This window comes from Medicago truncatula, chromosome 2 (assembly GCF_003473485.1).
Source record: "Medicago truncatula cultivar Jemalong A17 chromosome 2, MtrunA17r5.0-ANR, whole genome shotgun sequence".
Lineage (NCBI taxonomy): Eukaryota > Viridiplantae > Streptophyta > Magnoliopsida > Fabales > Fabaceae > Medicago > Medicago truncatula.
In genome coordinates this window covers 30,776,176-30,792,010 of record NC_053043.1, presented here as the reverse complement: position 1 = coordinate 30,792,010, position 15,835 = coordinate 30,776,176, and the positions used below count along the sequence as shown (strand labels likewise).

Genomic DNA, 15,835 nt, shown 5'->3' with positions numbered 1-15,835 from the left:
GAGGTGCAACACAAGGACTTCCCAGGAGGTCACCCATCCTAGTACTACTCTCGCCCAAGCACGCTTAACTGCGGAGTTCTGATGGGATCCGGTGCATTAGTGCTGGTATGATCGCACCTGAGAGTAAAGCGTTGTAATTGTATATATGCATTTCTAATTTATTTTTCAAAAAAGACGTCAAACTACGCTAATTAATTAACTAATAGAGTGTTAGGTAGCGTAAATTAACGGAAAAAATGAAATACAATCGAAGTTTATTTTTCAAAAACGACGTAAAATTACGCTAATTAACAAAAAGAACACGAAATTTTGGCAAAAAGAGGTGCAACACAAGGACTTCGCAGAAGGTCACCCATCCTAGTACTACTCTCGCCCAAGCACGCTTACTGCGGAGTTCTGATGGGATCCGGTGCATTAGTGCTGGTATGATCGCACCTGAGAGTAAAGCGTTGTAATTGTATATATGCATTTCTAATTTATTTTTCAAAAAAGACGTCAAACTACGCTAATTAATTAACTAATAGAGTGTTAGGTAGCGTAAATTAACGGAACGACGTAAAATTACGCTAATTAACAAAAAGAACACGAAATTTTGGCAAAAAGAGGTGCAACACAAGGACTTCCCAGGAGGTCACCCATCCTAGTACTACTCTCGCCCAAGCACGCTTAACTGCGGAGTTCTGATGGGATCCGGTGCATTAGTGCTGGTATGATCGCACCTGAGAGTAAAGCGTTGTAATTGTATATATGCATTTCTAATTTATTTTTCAAAAAAGACGTCAAACTACGCTAATTAATTAACTAATAGAGTGTTAGGTAGCGTAAATTAACGGAAAAAATGAAATACAATCGAAGTTTATTTTTCAAAAACGACGTAAAATTACGCTAATTAACAAAAAGAACACGAAATTTTGGCAAAAAGAGGTGCAACACAAGGACTTCCCAGGAGGTCACCCATCCTAGTACTACTCTCGCCCAAGCACGCTTAACTGCGGAGTTCTGATGGGATCCGGTGCATTAGTGCTGGTATGATCGCACCTGAGAGTAAAGCGTTGTAATTGTATATATGCATTTCTAATTTATTTTTCAAAAAAGACGTCAAACTACGCTAATTAATTAACTAATAGAGTGTTAGGTAGCGTAAATTAACGGAAAAAATGAAATACAATCGAAGTTTATTTTTCAAAAACGACGTAAAATTACGCTAATTAACAAAAAGAACACGAAATTTTGGCAAAAAGAGGTGCAACACAAGGACTTCCCAGGAGGTCACCCATCCTAGTACTACTCTCGCCCAAGCACGCTTAACTGCGGAGTTCTGATGGGATCCGGTGCATTAGTGCTGGTATGATCGCACCTGAGAGTAAAGCGTTGTAATTGTATATATGCATTTCTAATTTATTTTTCAAAAAAGACGTCAAACTACGCTAATTAATTAACTAATAGAGTGTTAGGTAGCGTAAATTAACGGAACGACGTAAAATTACGCTAATTAACAAAAAGAACACGAAATTTTGGCAAAAAGAGGTGCAACACAAGGACTTCCCAGGAGGTCACCCATCCTAGTACTACTCTCGCCCAAGCACGCTTAACTGCGGAGTTCTGATGGGATCCGGTGCATTAGTGCTGGTATGATCGCACCTGAGAGTAAAGCGTTGTAATTGTATATATGCATTTCTAATTTATTTTTCAAAAAAGACGTCAAACTACGCTAATTAATTAACTAATAGAGTGTTAGGTAGCGTAAATTAACGGAAAAAATGAAATACAATCGAAGTTTATTTTTCAAAAACGACGTAAAATTACGCTAATTAACAAAAAGAACACGAAATTTTGGCAAAAAGAGGTGCAACACAAGGACTTCCCAGGAGGTCACCCATCCTAGTACTACTCTCGCCCAAGCACGCTTAACTGCGGAGTTCTGATGGGATCCGGTGCATTAGTGCTGGTATGATCGCACCTGAGAGTAAAGCGTTGTAATTGTATATATGCATTTCTAATTTATTTTTCAAAAAAGACGTCAAACTACGCTAATTAATTAACTAATAGAGTGTTAGGTAGCGTAAATTAACGGAACGACGTAAAATTACGCTAATTAACAAAAAGAACACGAAATTTTGGCAAAAAGAGGTGCAACACAAGGACTTCCCAGGAGGTCACCCATCCTAGTACTACTCTCGCCCAAGCACGCTTAACTGCGGAGTTCTGATGGGATCCGGTGCATTAGTGCTGGTATGATCGCACCTGAGAGTAAAGCGTTGTAATTGTATATATGCATTTCTAATTTATTTTTCAAAAAAGACGTCAAACTACGCTAATTAATTAACTAATAGAGTGTTAGGTAGCGTAAATTAACGGAAAAAATGAAATACAATCGAAGTTTATTTTTCAAAAACGACGTAAAATTACGCTAATTAACAAAAAGAACACGAAATTTTGGCAAAAAGAGGTGCAACACAAGGACTTCCCAGGAGGTCACCCATCCTAGTACTACTCTCGCCCAAGCACGCTTAACTGCGGAGTTCTGATGGGATCCGGTGCATTAGTGCTGGTATGATCGCACCTGAGAGTAAAGCGTTGTAATTGTATATATGCATTTCTAATTTATTTTTCAAAAAAGACGTCAAACTACGCTAATTAATTAACTAATAGAGTGTTAGGTAGCGTAAATTAACGGAACGACGTAAAATTACGCTAATTAACAAAAAGAACACGAAATTTTGGCAAAAAGAGGTGCAACACAAGGACTTCCCAGGAGGTCACCCATCCTAGTACTACTCTCGCCCAAGCACGCTTAACTGCGGAGTTCTGATGGGATCCGGTGCATTAGTGCTGGTATGATCGCACCTGAGAGTAAAGCGTTGTAATTGTATATATGCATTTCTAATTTATTTTTCAAAAAAGACGTCAAACTACGCTAATTAATTAACTAATAGAGTGTTAGGTAGCGTAAATTAACGGAACGACGTAAAATTACGCTAATTAACAAAAAGAACACGAAATTTTGGCAAAAAGAGGTGCAACACAAGGACTTCCCAGGAGGTCACCCATCCTAGTACTACTCTCGCCCAAGCACGCTTAACTGCGGAGTTCTGATGGGATCCGGTGCATTAGTGCTGGTATGATCGCACCTGAGAGTAAAGCGTTGTAATTGTATATATGCATTTCTAATTTATTTTTCAAAAAAGACGTCAAACTACGCTAATTAATTAACTAATAGAGTGTTAGGTAGCGTAAATTAACGGAAAAAATGAAATACAATCGAAGTTTATTTTTCAAAAACGACGTAAAATTACGCTAATTAACAAAAAGAACACGAAATTTTGGCAAAAAGAGGTGCAACACAAGGACTTCCCAGGAGGTCACCCATCCTAGTACTACTCTCGCCCAAGCACGCTTAACTGCGGAGTTCTGATGGGATCCGGTGCATTAGTGCTGGTATGATCGCACCTGAGAGTAAAGCGTTGTAATTGTATATATGCATTTCTAATTTATTTTTCAAAAAAGACGTCAAACTACGCTAATTAATTAACTAATAGAGTGTTAGGTAGCGTAAATTAACGGAACGACGTAAAATTACGCTAATTAACAAAAAGAACACGAAATTTTGGCAAAAAGAGGTGCAACACAAGGACTTCCCAGGAGGTCACCCATCCTAGTACTACTCTCGCCCAAGCACGCTTAACTGCGGAGTTCTGATGGGATCCGGTGCATTAGTGCTGGTATGATCGCACCTGAGAGTAAAGCGTTGTAATTGTATATATGCATTTCTAATTTATTTTTCAAAAAAGACGTCAAACTACGCTAATTAATTAACTAATAGAGTGTTAGGTAGCGTAAATTAACGGAAAAAATGAAATACAATCGAAGTTTATTTTCAAAAACGACGTAAAATTACGCTAATTAACAAAAAGAACACGAAATTTTGGCAAAAAGAGGTGCAACACAAGGACTTCCCAGGAGGTCACCCATCCTAGTACTACTCTCGCCCAAGCACGCTTAACTGCGGAGTTCTGATGGGATCCGGTGCATTAGTGCTGGTATGATCGCACCTGAGAGTAAAGCGTTGTAATTGTATATATGCATTTCTAATTTATTTTTCAAAAAAGACGTCAAACTACGCTAATTAATTAACTAATAGAGTGTTAGGTAGCGTAAATTAACGGAACGACGTAAAATTACGCTAATTAACAAAAAGAACACGAAATTTTGGCAAAAAGAGGTGCAACACAAGGACTTCCCAGGAGGTCACCCATCCTAGTACTACTCTCGCCCAAGCACGCTTAACTGCGGAGTTCTGATGGGATCCGGTGCATTAGTGCTGGTATGATCGCACCTGAGAGTAAAGCGTTGTAATTGTATATATGCATTTCTAATTTATTTTTCAAAAAAGACGTCAAACTACGCTAATTAATTAACTAATAGAGTGTTAGGTAGCGTAAATTAACGGAAAAAATGAAATACAATCGAAGTTTATTTTTCAAAAACGACGTAAAATTACGCTAATTAACAAAAAGAACACGAAATTTTGGCAAAAAGAGGTGCAACACAAGGACTTCCCAGGAGGTCACCCATCCTAGTACTACTCTCGCCCAAGCACGCTTAACTGCGGAGTTCTGATGGGATCCGGTGCATTAGTGCTGGTATGATCGCACCTGAGAGTAAAGCGTTGTAATTGTATATATGCATTTCTAATTTATTTTTCAAAAAAGACGTCAAACTACGCTAATTAATTAACTAATAGAGTGTTAGGTAGCGTAAATTAACGGAACGACGTAAAATTACGCTAATTAACAAAAAGAACACGAAATTTTGGCAAAAAGAGGTGCAACACAAGGACTTCCCAGGAGGTCACCCATCCTAGTACTACTCTCGCCCAAGCACGCTTAACTGCGGAGTTCTGATGGGATCCGGTGCATTAGTGCTGGTATGATCGCACCTGAGAGTAAAGCGTTGTAATTGTATATATGCATTTCTAATTTATTTTTCAAAAAAGACGTCAAACTACGCTAATTAATTAACTAATAGAGTGTTAGGTAGCGTAAATTAACGGAAAAAATGAAATACAATCGAAGTTTATTTTTCAAAAACGACGTAAAATTACGCTAATTAACAAAAAGAACACGAAATTTTGGCAAAAAGAGGTGCAACACAAGGACTTCCCAGGAGGTCACCCATCCTAGTACTACTCTCGCCCAAGCACGCTTAACTGCGGAGTTCTGATGGGATCCGGTGCATTAGTGCTGGTATGATCGCACCTGAGAGTAAAGCGTTGTAATTGTATATATGCATTTCTAATTTATTTTTCAAAAAAGACGTCAAACTACGCTAATTAATTAACTAATAGAGTGTTAGGTAGCGTAAATTAACGGAACGACGTAAAATTACGCTAATTAACAAAAAGAACACGAAATTTTGGCAAAAAGAGGTGCAACACAAGGACTTCCCAGGAGGTCACCCATCCTAGTACTACTCTCGCCCAAGCACGCTTAACTGCGGAGTTCTGATGGGATCCGGTGCATTAGTGCTGGTATGATCGCACCTGAGAGTAAAGCGTTGTAATTGTATATATGCATTTCTAATTTATTTTTCAAAAAGACGTCAAACTACGCTAATTAATTAACTAATAGAGTGTTAGGTAGCGTAAATTAACGGAAAAAATGAAATACAATCGAAGTTTATTTTTCAAAAACGACGTAAAATTACGCTAATTAACAAAAAGAACACGAAATTTTGGCAAAAAGAGGTGCAACACAAGGACTTCCCAGGAGGTCACCCATCCTAGTACTACTCTCGCCCAAGCACGCTTAACTGCGGAGTTCTGATGGGATCCGGTGCATTAGTGCTGGTATGATCGCACCTGAGAGTAAAGCGTTGTAATTGTATATATGCATTTCTAATTTATTTTTCAAAAAAGACGTCAAACTACGCTAATTAATTAACTAATAGAGTGTTAGGTAGCGTAAATTAACGGAACGACGTAAAATTACGCTAATTAACAAAAAGAACACGAAATTTTGGCAAAAAGAGGTGCAACACAAGGACTTCCCAGGAGGTCACCCATCCTAGTACTACTCTCGCCCAAGCACGCTTAACTGCGGAGTTCTGATGGGATCCGGTGCATTAGTGCTGGTATGATCGCACCTGAGAGTAAAGCGTTGTAATTGTATATATGCATTTCTAATTTATTTTTCAAAAAAGACGTCAAACTACGCTAATTAATTAACTAATAGAGTGTTAGGTAGCGTAAATTAACGGAAAAAATGAAATACAATCGAAGTTTATTTTTCAAAAACGACGTAAAATTACGCTAATTAACAAAAAGAACACGAAATTTTGGCAAAAAGAGGTGCAACACAAGGACTTCCCAGGAGGTCACCCATCCTAGTACTACTCTCGCCCAAGCACGCTTAACTGCGGAGTTCTGATGGGATCCGGTGCATTAGTGCTGGTATGATCGCACCTGAGAGTAAAGCGTTGTAATTGTATATATGCATTTCTAATTTATTTTTCAAAAAAGACGTCAAACTACGCTAATTAATTAACTAATAGAGTGTTAGGTAGCGTAAATTAACGGAACGACGTAAAATTACGCTAATTAACAAAAAGAACACGAAATTTTGGCAAAAAGAGGTGCAACACAAGGACTTCCCAGGAGGTCACCCATCCTAGTACTACTCTCGCCCAAGCACGCTTAACTGCGGAGTTCTGATGGGATCCGGTGCATTAGTGCTGGTATGATCGCACCTGAGAGTAAAGCGTTGTAATTGTATATATGCATTTCTAATTTATTTTTCAAAAAAGACGTCAAACTACGCTAATTAATTAACTAATAGAGTGTTAGGTAGCGTAAATTAACGGAAAAAATGAAATACAATCGAAGTTTATTTTTCAAAAACGACGTAAAATTACGCTAATTAACAAAAAGAACACGAAATTTTGGCAAAAAGAGGTGCAACACAAGGACTTCCCAGGAGGTCACCCATCCTAGTACTACTCTCGCCCAAGCACGCTTAACTGCGGAGTTCTGATGGGATCCGGTGCATTAGTGCTGGTATGATCGCACCTGAGAGTAAAGCGTTGTAATTGTATATATGCATTTCTAATTTATTTTTCAAAAAAGACGTCAAACTACGCTAATTAATTAACTAATAGAGTGTTAGGTAGCGTAAATTAACGGAACGACGTAAAATTACGCTAATTAACAAAAAGAACACGAAATTTTGGCAAAAAGAGGTGCAACACAAGGACTTCCCAGGAGGTCACCCATCCTAGTACTACTCTCGCCCAAGCACGCTTAACTGCGGAGTTCTGATGGGATCCGGTGCATTAGTGCTGGTATGATCGCACCTGAGAGTAAAGCGTTGTAATTGTATATATGCATTTCTAATTTATTTTTCAAAAAAGACGTCAAACTACGCTAATTAATTAACTAATAGAGTGTTAGGTAGCGTAAATTAACGGAAAAAATGAAATACAATCGAAGTTTATTTTTCAAAAACGACGTAAAATTACGCTAATTAACAAAAAGAACACGAAATTTTGGCAAAAAGAGGTGCAACACAAGGACTTCCCAGGAGGTCACCCATCCTAGTACTACTCTCGCCCAAGCACGCTTAACTGCGGAGTTCTGATGGGATCCGGTGCATTAGTGCTGGTATGATCGCACCTGAGAGTAAAGCGTTGTAATTGTATATATGCATTTCTAATTTATTTTTCAAAAAAGACGTCAAACTACGCTAATTAATTAACTAATAGAGTGTTAGGTAGCGTAAATTAACGGAACGACGTAAAATTACGCTAATTAACAAAAAGAACACGAAATTTTGGCAAAAAGAGGTGCAACACAAGGACTTCCCAGGAGGTCACCCATCCTAGTACTACTCTCGCCCAAGCACGCTTAACTGCGGAGTTCTGATGGGATCCGGTGCATTAGTGCTGGTATGATCGCACCTGAGAGTAAAGCGTTGTAATTGTATATATGCATTTCTAATTTATTTTTCAAAAAAGACGTCAAACTACGCTAATTAATTAACTAATAGAGTGTTAGGTAGCGTAAATTAACGGAAAAAATGAAATACAATCGAAGTTTATTTTTCAAAACGACGTAAAATTACGCTAATTAACAAAAAGAACACGAAATTTTGGCAAAAAGAGGTGCAACACAAGGACTTCCCAGGAGGTCACCCATCCTAGTACTACTCTCGCCCAAGCACGCTTAACTGCGGAGTTCTGATGGGATCCGGTGCATTAGTGCTGGTATGATCGCACCTGAGAGTAAAGCGTTGTAATTGTATATATGCATTTCTAATTTATTTTTCAAAAAAGACGTCAAACTACGCTAATTAATTAACTAATAGAGTGTTAGGTAGCGTAAATTAACGGAACGACGTAAAATTACGCTAATTAACAAAAAGAACACGAAATTTTGGCAAAAAGAGGTGCAACACAAGGACTTCCCAGGAGGTCACCCATCCTAGTACTACTCTCGCCCAAGCACGCTTAACTGCGGAGTTCTGATGGGATCCGGTGCATTAGTGCTGGTATGATCGCACCTGAGAGTAAAGCGTTGTAATTGTATATATGCATTTCTAATTTATTTTTCAAAAAAGACGTCAAACTACGCTAATTAATTAACTAATAGAGTGTTAGGTAGCGTAAATTAACGGAAAAAATGAAATACAATCGAAGTTTATTTTTCAAAAACGACGTAAAATTACGCTAATTAACAAAAAGAACACGAAATTTTGGCAAAAAGAGGTGCAACACAAGGACTTCCCAGGAGGTCACCCATCCTAGTACTACTCTCGCCCAAGCACGCTTAACTGCGGAGTTCTGATGGGATCCGGTGCATTAGTGCTGGTATGATCGCACCTGAGAGTAAAGCGTTGTAATTGTATATATGCATTTCTAATTTATTTTTCAAAAAAGACGTCAAACTACGCTAATTAATTAACTAATAGAGTGTTAGGTAGCGTAAATTAACGGAACGACGTAAAATTACGCTAATTAACAAAAAGAACACGAAATTTTGGCAAAAAGAGGTGCAACACAAGGACTTCCCAGGAGGTCACCCATCCTAGTACTACTCTCGCCCAAGCACGCTTAACTGCGGAGTTCTGATGGGATCCGGTGCATTAGTGCTGGTATGATCGCACCTGAGAGTAAAGCGTTGTAATTGTATATATGCATTTCTAATTTATTTTTCAAAAAAGACGTCAAACTACGCTAATTAATTAACTAATAGAGTGTTAGGTAGCGTAAATTAACGGAAAAAATGAAATACAATCGAAGTTTATTTTTCAAAAACGACGTAAAATTACGCTAATTAACAAAAAGAACACGAAATTTTGGCAAAAAGAGGTGCAACACAAGGACTTCCCAGGAGGTCACCCATCCTAGTACTACTCTCGCCCAAGCACGCTTAACTGCGGAGTTCTGATGGGATCCGGTGCATTAGTGCTGGTATGATCGCACCTGAGAGTAAAGCGTTGTAATTGTATATATGCATTTCTAATTTATTTTTCAAAAAAGACGTCAAACTACGCTAATTAATTAACTAATAGAGTGTTAGGTAGCGTAAATTAACGGAACGACGTAAAATTACGCTAATTAACAAAAAGAACACGAAATTTTGGCAAAAAGAGGTGCAACACAAGGACTTCCCAGGAGGTCACCCATCCTAGTACTACTCTCGCCCAAGCACGCTTAACTGCGGAGTTCTGATGGGATCCGGTGCATTAGTGCTGGTATGATCGCACCTGAGAGTAAAGCGTTGTAATTGTATATATGCATTTCTAATTTATTTTTCAAAAAAGACGTCAAACTACGCTAATTAATTAACTAATAGAGTGTTAGGTAGCGTAAATTAACGGAAAAAATGAAATACAATCGAAGTTTATTTTTCAAAAACGACGTAAAATTACGCTAATTAACAAAAAGAACACGAAATTTTGGCAAAAAGAGGTGCAACACAAGGACTTCCCAGGAGGTCACCCATCCTAGTACTACTCTCGCCCAAGCACGCTTAACTGCGGAGTTCTGATGGGATCCGGTGCATTAGTGCTGGTATGATCGCACCTGAGAGTAAAGCGTTGTAATTGTATATATGCATTTCTAATTTATTTTTCAAAAAAGACGTCAAACTACGCTAATTAATTAACTAATAGAGTGTTAGGTAGCGTAAATTAACGGAAAAAATGAAATACAATCGAAGTTTATTTTTCAAAAACGACGTAAAATTACGCTAATTAACAAAAAGAACACGAAATTTTGGCAAAAAGAGGTGCAACACAAGGACTTCCCAGGAGGTCACCCATCCTAGTACTACTCTCGCCCAAGCACGCTTAACTGCGGAGTTCTGATGGGATCCGGTGCATTAGTGCTGGTATGATCGCACCTGAGAGTAAAGCGTTGTAATTGTATATATGCATTTCTAATTTATTTTTCAAAAAAGACGTCAAACTACGCTAATTAATTAACTAATAGAGTGTTAGGTAGCGTAAATTAACGGAACGACGTAAAATTACGCTAATTAACAAAAAGAACACGAAATTTTGGCAAAAAGAGGTGCAACACAAGGACTTCCCAGGAGGTCACCCATCCTAGTACTACTCTCGCCCAAGCACGCTTAACTGCGGAGTTCTGATGGGATCCGGTGCATTAGTGCTGGTATGATCGCACCTGAGAGTAAAGCGTTGTAATTGTATATATGCATTTCTAATTTATTTTTCAAAAAAGACGTCAAACTACGCTAATTAATTAACTAATAGAGTGTTAGGTAGCGTAAATTAACGGAAAAAATGAAATACAATCGAAGTTTATTTTTCAAAAACGACGTAAAATTACGCTAATTAACAAAAAGAACACGAAATTTTGGCAAAAAGAGGTGCAACACAAGGACTTCCCAGGAGGTCACCCATCCTAGTACTACTCTCGCCCAAGCACGCTTAACTGCGGAGTTCTGATGGGATCCGGTGCATTAGTGCTGGTATGATCGCACCTGAGAGTAAAGCGTTGTAATTGTATATATGCATTTCTAATTTATTTTTCAAAAAAGACGTCAAACTACGCTAATTAATTAACTAATAGAGTGTTAGGTAGCGTAAATTAACGGAACGACGTAAAATTACGCTAATTAACAAAAAGAACACGAAATTTTGGCAAAAAGAGGTGCAACACAAGGACTTCCCAGGAGGTCACCCATCCTAGTACTACTCTCGCCCAAGCACGCTTAACTGCGGAGTTTGATGGGATCCGGTGCATTAGTGCTGGTATGATCGCACCTGAGAGTAAAGCGTTGTAATTGTATATATGCATTTCTAATTTATTTTTCAAAAAAGACGTCAAACTACGCTAATTAATTAACTAATAGAGTGTTAGGTAGCGTAAATTAACGGAAAAAATGAAATACAATCGAAGTTTATTTTTCAAAAACGACGTAAAATTACGCTAATTAACAAAAAGAACACGAAATTTTGGCAAAAAGAGGTGCAACACAAGGACTTCCCAGGAGGTCACCCATCCTAGTACTACTCTCGCCCAAGCACGCTTAACTGCGGAGTTTGATGGGATCCGGTGCATTAGTGCTGGTATGATCGCACCTGAGAGTAAAGCGTTGTAATTGTATATATGCATTTCTAATTTATTTTTCAAAAAAGACGTCAAACTACGCTAATTAATTAACTAATAGAGTGTTAGGTAGCGTAAATTAACGGAAAAAATGAAATACAATCGAAGTTTATTTTTCAAAAACGACGTAAAATTACGCTAATTAACAAAAAGAACACGAAATTTTGGCAAAAAGAGGTGCAACACAAGGACTTCCCAGGAGGTCACCCATCCTAGTACTACTCTCGCCCAAGCACGCTTAACTGCGGAGTTCTGATGGGATCCGGTGCATTAGTGCTGGTATGATCGCACCTGAGAGTAAAGCGTTGTAATTGTATATATGCATTTCTAATTTATTTTTCAAAAAAGACGTCAAACTACGCTAATTAATTAACTAATAGAGTGTTAGGTAGCGTAAATTAACGGAAAAAATGAAATACAATCGAAGTTTATTTTTCAAAAACGACGTAAAATTACGCTAATTAACAAAAAGAACACGAAATTTTGGCAAAAAGAGGTGCAACACAAGGACTTCCCAGGAGGTCACCCATCCTAGTACTACTCTCGCCCAAGCACGCTTAACTGCGGAGTTCTGATGGGATCCGGTGCATTAGTGCTGGTATGATCGCACCTGAGAGTAAAGCGTTGTAATTGTATATATGCATTTCTAATTTATTTTTCAAAAAAGACGTCAAACTACGCTAATTAATTAACTAATAGAGTGTTAGGTAGCGTAAATTAACGGAAAAAATGAAATACAATCGAAGTTTATTTTCAAAAACGACGTAAAATTACGCTAATTAACAAAAAGAACACGAAATTTTGGCAAAAAGAGGTGCAACACAAGGACTTCCCAGGAGGTCACCCATCCTAGTACTACTCTCGCCCAAGCACGCTTAACTGCGGAGTTCTGATGGGATCCGGTGCATTAGTGCTGGTATGATCGCACCTGAGAGTAAAGCGTTGTAATTGTATATATGCATTTCTAATTTATTTTTCAAAAAAGACGTCAAACTACGCTAATTAATTAACTAATAGAGTGTTAGGTAGCGTAAATTAACGGAAAAAATGAAATACAATCGAAGTTTATTTTTCAAAAACGACGTAAAATTACGCTAATTAACAAAAAGAACACGAAATTTTGGCAAAAAGAGGTGCAACACAAGGACTTCCCAGGAGGTCACCCATCCTAGTACTACTCTCGCCCAAGCACGCTTAACTGCGGAGTTCTGATGGGATCCGGTGCATTAGTGCTGGTATGATCGCACCTGAGAGTAAAGCGTTGTAATTGTATATATGCATTTCTAATTTATTTTTCAAAAAAGACGTCAAACTACGCTAATTAATTAACTAATAGAGTGTTAGGTAGCGTAAATTAACGGAAAAAATGAAATACAATCGAAGTTTATTTTTCAAAAACGACGTAAAATTACGCTAATTAACAAAAAGAACACGAAATTTTGGCAAAAAGAGGTGCAACACAAGGACTTCCCAGGAGGTCACCCATCCTAGTACTACTCTCGCCCAAGCACGCTTAACTGCGGAGTTCTGATGGGATCCGGTGCATTAGTGCTGGTATGATCGCACCTGAGAGTAAAGCGTTGTAATTGTATATATGCATTTCTAATTTATTTTTCAAAAAAGACGTCAAACTACGCTAATTAATTAACTAATAGAGTGTTAGGTAGCGTAAATTAACGGAAAAAATGAAATACAATCGAAGTTTATTTTTCAAAAACGACGTAAAATTACGCTAATTAACAAAAAGAACACGAAATTTTGGCAAAAAGAGGTGCAACACAAGGACTTCCCAGGAGGTCACCCATCCTAGTACTACTCTCGCCCAAGCACGCTTAACTGCGGAGTTCTGATGGGATCCGGTGCATTAGTGCTGGTATGATCGCACCTGAGAGTAAAGCGTTGTAATTGTATATATGCATTTCTAATTTATTTTTCAAAAAAGACGTCAAACTACGCTAATTAATTAACTAATAGAGTGTTAGGTAGCGTAAATTAACGGAAAAAATGAAATACAATCGAAGTTTATTTTTCAAAAACGACGTAAAATTACGCTAATTAACAAAAAGAACACGAAATTTTGGCAAAAAGAGGTGCAACACAAGGACTTCCCAGGAGGTCACCCATCCTAGTACTACTCTCGCCCAAGCACGCTTAACTGCGGAGTTCTGATGGGATCCGGTGCATTAGTGCTGGTATGATCGCACCTGAGAGTAAAGCGTTGTAATTGTATATATGCATTTCTAATTTATTTTTCAAAAAAGACGTCAAACTACGCTAATTAATTAACTAATAGAGTGTTAGGTAGCGTAAATTAACGGAAAAAATGAAATACAATCGAAGTTTATTTTTCAAAAACGACGTAAAATTACGCTAATTAACAAAAAGAACACGAAATTTTGGCAAAAAGAGGTGCAACACAAGGACTTCCCAGGAGGTCACCCATCCTAGTACTACTCTCGCCCAAGCACGCTTAACTGCGGAGTTCTGATGGGATCCGGTGCATTAGTGCTGGTATGATCGCACCTGAGAGTAAAGCGTTGTAATTGTATATATGCATTTCTAATTTATTTTTCAAAAAAGACGTCAAACTACGCTAATTAATTAACTAATAGAGTGTTAGGTAGCGTAAATTAACGGAAAAAATGAAATACAATCGAAGTTTATTTTTCAAAAACGACGTAAAATTACGCTAATTAACAAAAAGAACACGAAATTTTGGCAAAAAGAGGTGCAACACAAGGACTTCCCAGGAGGTCACCCATCCTAGTACTACTCTCGCCCAAGCACGCTTAACTGCGGAGTTCTGATGGGATCCGGTGCATTAGTGCTGGTATGATCGCACCTGAGAGTAAAGCGTTGTAATTGTATATATGCATTTCTAATTTATTTTTCAAAAAAGACGTCAAACTACGCTAATTAATTAACTAATAGAGTGTTAGGTAGCGTAAATTAACGGAAAAAATGAAATACAATCGAAGTTTATTTTTCAAAAACGACGTAAAATTACGCTAATTAACAAAAAGAACACGAAATTTTGGCAAAAAGAGGTGCAACACAAGGACTTCCCAGGAGGTCACCCATCCTAGTACTACTCTCGCCCAAGCACGCTTAACTGCGGAGTTCTGATGGGATCCGGTGCATTAGTGCTGGTATGATCGCACCTGAGAGTAAAGCGTTGTAATTGTATATATGCATTTCTAATTTATTTTTCAAAAAAGACGTCAAACTACGCTAATTAATTAACTAATAGAGTGTTAGGTAGCGTAAATTAACGGAAAAAATGAAATACAATCGAAGTTTATTTTTCAAAAACGACGTAAAATTACGCTAATTAACAAAAAGAACACGAAATTTTGGCAAAAAGAGGTGCAACACAAGGACTTCCCAGGAGGTCACCCATCCTAGTACTACTCTCGCCCAAGCACGCTTAACTGCGGAGTTCTGATGGGATCCGGTGCATTAGTGCTGGTATGATCGCACCTGAGAGTAAAGCGTTGTAATTGTATATATGCATTTCTAATTTATTTTTCAAAAAAGACGTCAAACTACGCTAATTAATTAACTAATAGAGTGTTAGGTAGCGTAAATTAACGGAAAAAATGAAATACAATCGAAGTTTATTTTTCAAAAACGACGTAAAATTACGCTAATTAACAAAAAGAACACGAAATTTTGGCAAAAAGAGGTGCAACACAAGGACTTCCCAGGAGGTCACCCATCCTAGTACTACTCTCGCCCAAGCACGCTTAACTGCGGAGTTCTGATGGGATCCGGTGCATTAGTGCTGGTATGATCGCACCTGAGAGTAAAGCGTTGTAATTGTATATATGCATTTCTAATTTATTTTTCAAAAAAGACGTCAAACTACGCTAATTAATTAACTAATAGAGTGTTAGGTAGCGTAAATTAACGGAAAAAATGAAATACAATCGAAGTTTATTTTTCAAAAACGACGTAAAATTACGCTAATTAACAAAAAGAACACGAAATTTTGGCAAAAAGAGGTGCAACACAAGGACTTCCCAGGAGGTCACCCATCCTAGTACTACTCTCGCCCAAGCACGCTTAACTGCGGAGTTCTGATGGGATCCGGTGCATTAGTGCTGGTATGATCGCACCTGAGAGTAAAGCGTTGTAATTGTATATATGCATTTCTAATTTATTTTTCAAAAAAGACGTCAAACTACGCTAATTAATTAACTAA

At 37.8% G+C, this 15,835-nt stretch overlaps 52 non-coding genes across 52 annotated transcripts; all 52 read right to left on the bottom strand.

The window, feature by feature from the left end:
- LOC120579083 (5S ribosomal RNA) lies at positions 1–119 on the bottom strand. The gene has a single exon (XR_005644887.1). It is a non-coding gene; the product is annotated as a 5S ribosomal RNA (ribosomal RNA).
- A 200-nt stretch (positions 120–319) lies between these two features.
- Positions 320–437, bottom strand: LOC120578725 (5S ribosomal RNA). Its single transcript, XR_005644539.1, has one exon. It is a non-coding gene; the product is annotated as a 5S ribosomal RNA (ribosomal RNA).
- A 165-nt stretch (positions 438–602) lies between these two features.
- Positions 603–721, bottom strand: LOC120579082 (5S ribosomal RNA). Its single transcript, XR_005644886.1, has one exon. It is a non-coding gene; the product is annotated as a 5S ribosomal RNA (ribosomal RNA).
- Positions 722–921: 200 nt separating this feature from the next.
- LOC120579081 (5S ribosomal RNA) lies at positions 922–1,040 on the bottom strand. The gene has a single exon (XR_005644885.1). It is a non-coding gene; the product is annotated as a 5S ribosomal RNA (ribosomal RNA).
- A 200-nt stretch (positions 1,041–1,240) lies between these two features.
- On the bottom strand, positions 1,241–1,359 carry LOC120579080 (5S ribosomal RNA). The gene has a single exon (XR_005644884.1). It is a non-coding gene; the product is annotated as a 5S ribosomal RNA (ribosomal RNA).
- Positions 1,360–1,524: 165 nt separating this feature from the next.
- On the bottom strand, positions 1,525–1,643 carry LOC120579077 (5S ribosomal RNA). The gene has a single exon (XR_005644882.1). It is a non-coding gene; the product is annotated as a 5S ribosomal RNA (ribosomal RNA).
- Positions 1,644–1,843: 200 nt separating this feature from the next.
- LOC120579076 (5S ribosomal RNA) lies at positions 1,844–1,962 on the bottom strand. The gene has a single exon (XR_005644881.1). It is a non-coding gene; the product is annotated as a 5S ribosomal RNA (ribosomal RNA).
- A 165-nt stretch (positions 1,963–2,127) lies between these two features.
- LOC120579075 (5S ribosomal RNA) lies at positions 2,128–2,246 on the bottom strand. The gene has a single exon (XR_005644880.1). It is a non-coding gene; the product is annotated as a 5S ribosomal RNA (ribosomal RNA).
- Positions 2,247–2,446: 200 nt separating this feature from the next.
- On the bottom strand, positions 2,447–2,565 carry LOC120579074 (5S ribosomal RNA). The gene has a single exon (XR_005644879.1). It is a non-coding gene; the product is annotated as a 5S ribosomal RNA (ribosomal RNA).
- Positions 2,566–2,730: 165 nt separating this feature from the next.
- On the bottom strand, positions 2,731–2,849 carry LOC120579073 (5S ribosomal RNA). Its single transcript, XR_005644878.1, has one exon. It is a non-coding gene; the product is annotated as a 5S ribosomal RNA (ribosomal RNA).
- A 165-nt stretch (positions 2,850–3,014) lies between these two features.
- Positions 3,015–3,133, bottom strand: LOC120579072 (5S ribosomal RNA). The gene has a single exon (XR_005644877.1). It is a non-coding gene; the product is annotated as a 5S ribosomal RNA (ribosomal RNA).
- Positions 3,134–3,333: 200 nt separating this feature from the next.
- Positions 3,334–3,452, bottom strand: LOC120579071 (5S ribosomal RNA). Its single transcript, XR_005644876.1, has one exon. It is a non-coding gene; the product is annotated as a 5S ribosomal RNA (ribosomal RNA).
- A 165-nt stretch (positions 3,453–3,617) lies between these two features.
- Positions 3,618–3,736, bottom strand: LOC120579070 (5S ribosomal RNA). Its single transcript, XR_005644875.1, has one exon. It is a non-coding gene; the product is annotated as a 5S ribosomal RNA (ribosomal RNA).
- A 199-nt stretch (positions 3,737–3,935) lies between these two features.
- LOC120579069 (5S ribosomal RNA) lies at positions 3,936–4,054 on the bottom strand. The gene has a single exon (XR_005644874.1). It is a non-coding gene; the product is annotated as a 5S ribosomal RNA (ribosomal RNA).
- Positions 4,055–4,219: 165 nt separating this feature from the next.
- On the bottom strand, positions 4,220–4,338 carry LOC120579068 (5S ribosomal RNA). The gene has a single exon (XR_005644873.1). It is a non-coding gene; the product is annotated as a 5S ribosomal RNA (ribosomal RNA).
- A 200-nt stretch (positions 4,339–4,538) lies between these two features.
- LOC120579066 (5S ribosomal RNA) lies at positions 4,539–4,657 on the bottom strand. The gene has a single exon (XR_005644871.1). It is a non-coding gene; the product is annotated as a 5S ribosomal RNA (ribosomal RNA).
- Positions 4,658–4,822: 165 nt separating this feature from the next.
- LOC120579065 (5S ribosomal RNA) lies at positions 4,823–4,941 on the bottom strand. The gene has a single exon (XR_005644870.1). It is a non-coding gene; the product is annotated as a 5S ribosomal RNA (ribosomal RNA).
- A 200-nt stretch (positions 4,942–5,141) lies between these two features.
- Positions 5,142–5,260, bottom strand: LOC120579064 (5S ribosomal RNA). The gene has a single exon (XR_005644869.1). It is a non-coding gene; the product is annotated as a 5S ribosomal RNA (ribosomal RNA).
- Positions 5,261–5,425: 165 nt separating this feature from the next.
- On the bottom strand, positions 5,426–5,544 carry LOC120579063 (5S ribosomal RNA). The gene has a single exon (XR_005644868.1). It is a non-coding gene; the product is annotated as a 5S ribosomal RNA (ribosomal RNA).
- Positions 5,545–5,743: 199 nt separating this feature from the next.
- On the bottom strand, positions 5,744–5,862 carry LOC120579062 (5S ribosomal RNA). The gene has a single exon (XR_005644867.1). It is a non-coding gene; the product is annotated as a 5S ribosomal RNA (ribosomal RNA).
- Positions 5,863–6,027: 165 nt separating this feature from the next.
- Positions 6,028–6,146, bottom strand: LOC120579061 (5S ribosomal RNA). The gene has a single exon (XR_005644866.1). It is a non-coding gene; the product is annotated as a 5S ribosomal RNA (ribosomal RNA).
- A 200-nt stretch (positions 6,147–6,346) lies between these two features.
- LOC120579060 (5S ribosomal RNA) lies at positions 6,347–6,465 on the bottom strand. The gene has a single exon (XR_005644865.1). It is a non-coding gene; the product is annotated as a 5S ribosomal RNA (ribosomal RNA).
- A 165-nt stretch (positions 6,466–6,630) lies between these two features.
- Positions 6,631–6,749, bottom strand: LOC120579059 (5S ribosomal RNA). Its single transcript, XR_005644864.1, has one exon. It is a non-coding gene; the product is annotated as a 5S ribosomal RNA (ribosomal RNA).
- A 200-nt stretch (positions 6,750–6,949) lies between these two features.
- LOC120579058 (5S ribosomal RNA) lies at positions 6,950–7,068 on the bottom strand. Its single transcript, XR_005644863.1, has one exon. It is a non-coding gene; the product is annotated as a 5S ribosomal RNA (ribosomal RNA).
- Positions 7,069–7,233: 165 nt separating this feature from the next.
- On the bottom strand, positions 7,234–7,352 carry LOC120579057 (5S ribosomal RNA). The gene has a single exon (XR_005644862.1). It is a non-coding gene; the product is annotated as a 5S ribosomal RNA (ribosomal RNA).
- Positions 7,353–7,552: 200 nt separating this feature from the next.
- LOC120579055 (5S ribosomal RNA) lies at positions 7,553–7,671 on the bottom strand. Its single transcript, XR_005644860.1, has one exon. It is a non-coding gene; the product is annotated as a 5S ribosomal RNA (ribosomal RNA).
- A 165-nt stretch (positions 7,672–7,836) lies between these two features.
- LOC120579054 (5S ribosomal RNA) lies at positions 7,837–7,955 on the bottom strand. Its single transcript, XR_005644859.1, has one exon. It is a non-coding gene; the product is annotated as a 5S ribosomal RNA (ribosomal RNA).
- A 199-nt stretch (positions 7,956–8,154) lies between these two features.
- Positions 8,155–8,273, bottom strand: LOC120579053 (5S ribosomal RNA). Its single transcript, XR_005644858.1, has one exon. It is a non-coding gene; the product is annotated as a 5S ribosomal RNA (ribosomal RNA).
- Positions 8,274–8,438: 165 nt separating this feature from the next.
- On the bottom strand, positions 8,439–8,557 carry LOC120579052 (5S ribosomal RNA). Its single transcript, XR_005644857.1, has one exon. It is a non-coding gene; the product is annotated as a 5S ribosomal RNA (ribosomal RNA).
- Positions 8,558–8,757: 200 nt separating this feature from the next.
- On the bottom strand, positions 8,758–8,876 carry LOC120579051 (5S ribosomal RNA). The gene has a single exon (XR_005644856.1). It is a non-coding gene; the product is annotated as a 5S ribosomal RNA (ribosomal RNA).
- A 165-nt stretch (positions 8,877–9,041) lies between these two features.
- On the bottom strand, positions 9,042–9,160 carry LOC120579050 (5S ribosomal RNA). The gene has a single exon (XR_005644855.1). It is a non-coding gene; the product is annotated as a 5S ribosomal RNA (ribosomal RNA).
- A 200-nt stretch (positions 9,161–9,360) lies between these two features.
- LOC120579049 (5S ribosomal RNA) lies at positions 9,361–9,479 on the bottom strand. The gene has a single exon (XR_005644854.1). It is a non-coding gene; the product is annotated as a 5S ribosomal RNA (ribosomal RNA).
- A 165-nt stretch (positions 9,480–9,644) lies between these two features.
- On the bottom strand, positions 9,645–9,763 carry LOC120579048 (5S ribosomal RNA). The gene has a single exon (XR_005644853.1). It is a non-coding gene; the product is annotated as a 5S ribosomal RNA (ribosomal RNA).
- Positions 9,764–9,963: 200 nt separating this feature from the next.
- Positions 9,964–10,082, bottom strand: LOC120579047 (5S ribosomal RNA). The gene has a single exon (XR_005644852.1). It is a non-coding gene; the product is annotated as a 5S ribosomal RNA (ribosomal RNA).
- Positions 10,083–10,282: 200 nt separating this feature from the next.
- Positions 10,283–10,401, bottom strand: LOC120579046 (5S ribosomal RNA). The gene has a single exon (XR_005644851.1). It is a non-coding gene; the product is annotated as a 5S ribosomal RNA (ribosomal RNA).
- Positions 10,402–10,566: 165 nt separating this feature from the next.
- On the bottom strand, positions 10,567–10,685 carry LOC120579044 (5S ribosomal RNA). The gene has a single exon (XR_005644849.1). It is a non-coding gene; the product is annotated as a 5S ribosomal RNA (ribosomal RNA).
- Positions 10,686–10,885: 200 nt separating this feature from the next.
- Positions 10,886–11,004, bottom strand: LOC120579043 (5S ribosomal RNA). Its single transcript, XR_005644848.1, has one exon. It is a non-coding gene; the product is annotated as a 5S ribosomal RNA (ribosomal RNA).
- Positions 11,005–11,169: 165 nt separating this feature from the next.
- LOC120578713 (5S ribosomal RNA) lies at positions 11,170–11,287 on the bottom strand. The gene has a single exon (XR_005644527.1). It is a non-coding gene; the product is annotated as a 5S ribosomal RNA (ribosomal RNA).
- A 200-nt stretch (positions 11,288–11,487) lies between these two features.
- Positions 11,488–11,605, bottom strand: LOC120578712 (5S ribosomal RNA). The gene has a single exon (XR_005644526.1). It is a non-coding gene; the product is annotated as a 5S ribosomal RNA (ribosomal RNA).
- Positions 11,606–11,805: 200 nt separating this feature from the next.
- Positions 11,806–11,924, bottom strand: LOC120579042 (5S ribosomal RNA). The gene has a single exon (XR_005644847.1). It is a non-coding gene; the product is annotated as a 5S ribosomal RNA (ribosomal RNA).
- A 200-nt stretch (positions 11,925–12,124) lies between these two features.
- LOC120579041 (5S ribosomal RNA) lies at positions 12,125–12,243 on the bottom strand. Its single transcript, XR_005644846.1, has one exon. It is a non-coding gene; the product is annotated as a 5S ribosomal RNA (ribosomal RNA).
- Positions 12,244–12,442: 199 nt separating this feature from the next.
- On the bottom strand, positions 12,443–12,561 carry LOC120579040 (5S ribosomal RNA). Its single transcript, XR_005644845.1, has one exon. It is a non-coding gene; the product is annotated as a 5S ribosomal RNA (ribosomal RNA).
- A 200-nt stretch (positions 12,562–12,761) lies between these two features.
- LOC120579039 (5S ribosomal RNA) lies at positions 12,762–12,880 on the bottom strand. The gene has a single exon (XR_005644844.1). It is a non-coding gene; the product is annotated as a 5S ribosomal RNA (ribosomal RNA).
- A 200-nt stretch (positions 12,881–13,080) lies between these two features.
- LOC120579038 (5S ribosomal RNA) lies at positions 13,081–13,199 on the bottom strand. The gene has a single exon (XR_005644843.1). It is a non-coding gene; the product is annotated as a 5S ribosomal RNA (ribosomal RNA).
- A 200-nt stretch (positions 13,200–13,399) lies between these two features.
- Positions 13,400–13,518, bottom strand: LOC120579037 (5S ribosomal RNA). Its single transcript, XR_005644842.1, has one exon. It is a non-coding gene; the product is annotated as a 5S ribosomal RNA (ribosomal RNA).
- A 200-nt stretch (positions 13,519–13,718) lies between these two features.
- On the bottom strand, positions 13,719–13,837 carry LOC120579036 (5S ribosomal RNA). Its single transcript, XR_005644841.1, has one exon. It is a non-coding gene; the product is annotated as a 5S ribosomal RNA (ribosomal RNA).
- A 200-nt stretch (positions 13,838–14,037) lies between these two features.
- Positions 14,038–14,156, bottom strand: LOC120579035 (5S ribosomal RNA). The gene has a single exon (XR_005644840.1). It is a non-coding gene; the product is annotated as a 5S ribosomal RNA (ribosomal RNA).
- Positions 14,157–14,356: 200 nt separating this feature from the next.
- Positions 14,357–14,475, bottom strand: LOC120579033 (5S ribosomal RNA). Its single transcript, XR_005644838.1, has one exon. It is a non-coding gene; the product is annotated as a 5S ribosomal RNA (ribosomal RNA).
- A 200-nt stretch (positions 14,476–14,675) lies between these two features.
- Positions 14,676–14,794, bottom strand: LOC120579032 (5S ribosomal RNA). Its single transcript, XR_005644837.1, has one exon. It is a non-coding gene; the product is annotated as a 5S ribosomal RNA (ribosomal RNA).
- Positions 14,795–14,994: 200 nt separating this feature from the next.
- On the bottom strand, positions 14,995–15,113 carry LOC120579031 (5S ribosomal RNA). Its single transcript, XR_005644836.1, has one exon. It is a non-coding gene; the product is annotated as a 5S ribosomal RNA (ribosomal RNA).
- A 200-nt stretch (positions 15,114–15,313) lies between these two features.
- On the bottom strand, positions 15,314–15,432 carry LOC120579030 (5S ribosomal RNA). Its single transcript, XR_005644835.1, has one exon. It is a non-coding gene; the product is annotated as a 5S ribosomal RNA (ribosomal RNA).
- Positions 15,433–15,632: 200 nt separating this feature from the next.
- LOC120579029 (5S ribosomal RNA) lies at positions 15,633–15,751 on the bottom strand. Its single transcript, XR_005644834.1, has one exon. It is a non-coding gene; the product is annotated as a 5S ribosomal RNA (ribosomal RNA).
- Positions 15,752–15,835: the final 84 nt, after the last annotated feature.